The sequence below is a fragment of the Solanum stenotomum genome, chromosome 12 (assembly GCF_019186545.1).
Source record: "Solanum stenotomum isolate F172 chromosome 12, ASM1918654v1, whole genome shotgun sequence".
Classification (NCBI taxonomy): domain Eukaryota; kingdom Viridiplantae; phylum Streptophyta; class Magnoliopsida; order Solanales; family Solanaceae; genus Solanum; species Solanum stenotomum.
In genome coordinates, this window is record NC_064293.1 from 18,414,331 (window position 1) to 18,419,684 (window position 5,354).

General features: G+C 34.7%; 1 pseudogene; it reads left to right on the forward strand.

Annotated features, from left to right (window-relative positions):
- The first annotated feature begins 396 nt into the window (after positions 1 to 396).
- LOC125847190 (putative E3 ubiquitin-protein ligase RF298) lies at positions 397 to 2,658 on the forward strand (annotated as a pseudogene).
- Positions 2,659 to 5,354: the final 2,696 nt, after the last annotated feature.

The window sequence follows — 5,354 nt, forward strand, 5'->3', positions numbered from 1 at the left end:
CCCCCCCCCCCCCCCTTTGTTTCATTTGAGTGATTTCTTTTTGTAGAAAATTAAGATTTTTTTTGTTCAATTGAGTTACTTTTTGTAGAAAATTAAGTTTTAGAATTCATTTGATTGATTATTATTATTTTTGCAGAAAATTAAGTGTTTTGATTCGTTTGAGTGATATTTTTACAGAAAATTAAGTCTTTTGATTCATTTGAATGATTTTTTTTTGCATAAAATTAAGTTCAATTCATTTGAGAGATTTTATTTTGCAGAAAAGGAAGATTTTTTATTCATTCGAGTGAATTTTTGGGAGCTCGTTTACTGTTACTCAAAGGATCGTAAATTGTAGCTAGACACTTGATTGATCAAATTACAGTAGTAATAACACTCATAGAAAACATAATCAATATGTTTGATGATCAAATCAGTAATGATGTCAATGAAAAATCGGTGATGATTTTTTACTAGGAAAAAGGAAGTAGGAACAAGAGGAAGAGGAAGTTTGTTTCGGAGCTTCCTCTAGGAACCCCTACTGATTCACTTGTATCGTCTCTTACAAAGTTTTCAAGATACAAATTATTAGACGAAACGTTGAAATGAGTGACACTTTTTTACATTGACCTATTAAATGGAGTGTGTGCTCAGTTTGATGATGAACAAGAAGTGGAAACACCACTAGATATAGATTGGGAGGATACGATATCTACTCAACTTCTGGAGCTTTTGACCCAAAATTCGTCCACAATTTTTTAGAGCGCACTCAAAAAGATTGTTAAGCGTGGATACACTGAGGAAATTAATGAAAGAGTTATCTTGAGAAGTGGCCTTTATCATGGTAGCAAAGATGTTGTCTCAAATGTTGTCGATGGTGTCTTGGCCTTATTGAGTAGGAAAAAGACTTTCGATATCAATAGACCTGGCAGATTCACAAGCTTGGTTGATGGTGTATGTGTTTAGGGAGGTTAAGCCAGCTTTGTCAATTGTAAAAGCAATGTGATGACTGCTATTTTGGACTTAAACCTGGTAAATGCATGTACAATAGAAGGCCATCATCTGGTTGAGTTATGCAGTCAAGAAAGTCCGGGTGATAGCTCGTCTGATATGAATCTTTCCCAATCAAAGACTGAAGTTTTTGAGAATACTCAGTCAAACATGGTTAAACAACAGTTATCAAAACCTTTTACCCCAATTATTCAAACATTGCAGTCCAAATTCTTGTTCCTAGTGCAGCCCCTCAAGAATTTGTGTCTAAGAATTCACATGTTCGTCATGGGTAAAAGAAAAAAATGAAGTTTCACACCTCTTCAAATAGTAGATGCTAAATTGAAACCAACAGTTTTAGAAGACAAATTAGGGTTGGTCAAAATGCCCTAAATTTCAAAAAGGATTTTCATAGGCGAACAACATATTAATTTAAGAAAAACTGTAGAAGTCGTACGAGTAAGAACATTAAGGCCAATATGATTGCCTGGGGCAGTTTGGTTTTGGACAAGAAACTGAACTCGTCTTCATCAGGTGCAATAAGGAAGTGTTCTTACTCTAAAGTAAAAACTTCGGTTAAATGCAATTAACCTTTAGCAAAAGGAAGTTCTGATAGTCCATGCCCTCCCTCATCCATTGCACATGCAAGTAACACCTCTAAAGTGTCACCTATGCAAGATAATGTAAATGAAAAAAATCTAAATTTGTTAACCATGAAGCCTAACTCTAGCATAAAAGTCCAGACAATACAACTATTTCTTTTGCAGTGTCAAATTATTATGTTGGTATCTCATATGATGAGTTTCTGGAGAAATAAGTCCCTCAAAATGAGAGACATAGAGCTATTGTTATGAACTTTCCATTTGAAGACATTGCAGAAAAAACTCCAAGGATGATCTACTTGGGCAAATGAAAAGGTAATGCAAGCTACTTAAAGGATTGGCACGGACCAGATTGAGCTTAAAATGTTGAGGAAAGAATAAGAAGAAGTTGAAAAAGTTCATCCGAAAATGCAAATGCTGGAGAAAAACACCAGGGAGAGGATTATGAAAATAGAACAAGTGTTGATAATTATTAATTCCATGACTAAGACAACTAATTATCGTCTTAACACTTTGGAGATGGATAATGTTAAACTAAAGAATGATATGGAGGCCTTAATGCTCTCTACCAGTGTGCATGCTATAAACGTGAAAAATGCTTTAGCAAGGGAACATGAGGCAATAAAGAAGTGTCAACTAGCGGACGTGGAGAAACGCTCATCTGAGAAGGATTATCTACTATCAAGCAGGAAAAAACTTCGTTACAGCAAGAGAAAGCCAACAAGGTTGTGGGCCAGTTTGAAGTCCTATTAAAACGGGTGGAATGAGTGAAATAAAGGTTTCTACAGCAAGCTGATTCTTTAAAAGCTGAAAGAGAACAACTTCGTGTTAAGAAAAAAGTGCAGTGATATAATTTTAGAGCGAAGGTAAAAAGAGAAACATGCAAAAGTATAAAAAAGAAATTCAAAAGTGTGAGAGTTAAATATCTCCGTTAAGATTTCAATATGAAAAATAAAAAATAGAAATACTTAAACGAGGCATTCCTCAAATGACAAAAGGTTTAGCAGCCTATGCAGAAAGTTTTAGCTTTGATACCAATTTGAAGGAAAATATTCTATTTATAAACTCTTGTATTTTACTACATTGAAAATATCTAATAAGACACCCCCATTTTAAATACTAACAATCAGGGGCAGACCCACGTAGATGGTTTCGGGTGCTCGAGCACCTGTTGACTTCGACAAAAAAATTGTGTATATATTTATAGAAAATATCAAAGATACGATTTAAATATAAATAAGCATCCATTGAACAAAAGCAGTCATGGGTGCACTGATTTTCGTTTGAAATATAAGGTGTGCGAAGCAACGCGAGCGAGGGTTCGAATCTGATTAGCCCCATTCTTTTATTGTGAATTTTGTACCTTTTTTAACTTTTTCCTTTTTTAAGGCTTCTTTTACTCCGAATTTTATATGTGTTTTGACTTTTTCTATTCTTAATTAGTTTAGACGGACTAACTTTTCTTTCTTTTTTATTTTTAACTTTTCCTATTCTTTAAAACCTTTTTCACTGCCGTCTTTTGAAATTTCTTGTTTAATAAAATGACGAAATCGTTCTTCTTCTTTTTGTTTCAAAGAGAAAGCAGTCAGCCCAACAACAAACTTCAAGCTTTTTTCTTTTCAAAATCAAAATACAAAAACAAGGTAATAAGGTTTGATGTTTGATTAAAGTTAGACAATGAAAAAAAAAAGGGTTTGGGGAATTAGGGTTGGAGATTTTCATTGCTTATGGTTAGTAATCTTATCTCTTAATTCTTAAAATAGATTCCACATACTTTTTTTGTCACTTGATAAATAGGTTTAGAGTCTCTCATATTTAGCCTTTTGTGATTAAAAATATATTTTTTGAATACTTTGAAACAATTTTTTTTCTTACCAACTTACTTGATTCAAAAATTAAATTATACAAATTGTGCAATTGAAAATTTTATGCTCATTGACTCATATATTGGTAATTATTGTTTGTGGTGTTGAAAGATCAAATAGATATATTAATTGTTGTTTGGATTGTTGACAAAAAGTTATAGATTTCGATAAAAATTAAATGAATTATTTGAATTAATTATATGAAAAAATTGAATTTTGTTTTGCAGGAATTTATCTTTGTAAATTGAAATGGATAAGTATGTCACAAGATCGAAAATTGGGCATTCAAGTTCTAGATTTACTCATCCATCTACTGCTTCAACCGTAGCTCCAAAAATTTAAAGGGAAGCATTTATTTCAAATGTTGATTTAGAATCTATTGTAGTTGATCCGGAAATTGAAAAGCCCGTTGCAGAATATAATTGAAATGACCCAAAAGGTTCTTAAAAATGTGCTTCGAAAGTTACCGGAAACTTGTTTAGCTATATAAAAAAAATCCGTTTCGTTTTTCGAAAATCCGACTTCATATTCTTGTTTAGGGGGTCAAATTGAGTGGGAAATTGATCTAACCCAAATTTTAGAGCAACCGTATCAAAATCCGAAATTTCCAAGTGAAGCCTTTTTCGAGGGTCTACTTTGGAGGGTCATATCTCCTAGCACACAAATAATTGGGTGGCCCATAACATATCCATGGAAAGCCCTTTGGAGGGTCATATCTCCTACCTAACGCACTTCGTTTCACCTCATTCGGAGTTCGGACGAAGAAGTTATGCCCTTTTTCGTAAAATCTATCCGGCAGGAAATGCAATTTCCAGTGAGCTTTTTTACTGTTCACCCGCCTCATTTTTTTTTTCTAAGTATTGGACCACTTTTCCAAGGGGCATATGTTATTTCCTATATACCATTAGTTCAATTCCCATCTCTAAAACATTTCCCAAAACACCTCTCCCATACTTAGACACATTTTCTCTCAAGTTCTCTCAAGAACCCTAATCCAAAACCTTCCTCAAGATTGAAGAGACTCTTGCTCCAAGTTCCAAGCTTCCATTGAAGACACTCTCAAGACCTTCATAAGAACTCAAGGTATGTGGTGTTGAACTCATGGGTCCTTCCACCCATAGTGCCTAGACTCTATTCTACTCACTAATTCATGGTTTAAGTTAAGATTCATAAATTAGTCTTGTTCTTTGTAATAATTTCCTGCACATTGAATTTTAAACATGAAAAGTGATTGTTTTGAGCATGTTGTGACTCTAGAACTTGAATCTAAATTTGGAATGGATGTGGAGATTTTCATGTGGTATTGTGGGTGTTAAAAGGTGTTGTTGTAGGTTGTTCACTGGTTTGGCTGCATAATTACTACCCTATTTTCCATGCTCTTTGATTCCATTACATGCCTTCAAGGTGTTTGACAAAATGTCCAACTATGGAGAATTGATGAATCGATGCTTTAAAGCTTGAGTTATGAGATGTATGGCAATCCAGAGATGTGTTGATGACAAACTAAGCTTGTGTATATGTTCATTCCATACGTGAGATTGCATTAGAGCCTAATGGGAATTTCCTATATAAAGTGTTGCATGACCATGCCCGGTCCGGGGGAAAAGAACCGGACAACCATGTGAGAGGTTTATATCTCACCACCTAGGATGCTTGGGGTGTGACCAACATCAACCATGTGAGAGGTTTATATCTCACCACCTAGGATGCTTGGGGTGTGACCAACATCAACCATGTGAGAGGTTTATATCTCACCACCTAGGATGCTTGGGGTGTGACCAACATCAACCATGTGAGGGGTTTATACCTTGCCACCAGGGTGTCCGGGTGTGAACGGCATCCCCCATCCTAAGTTGGGGTTATAGATTGGTTGGATCATGCATACACATATGATATCTACTATTAGTATAGATTTACT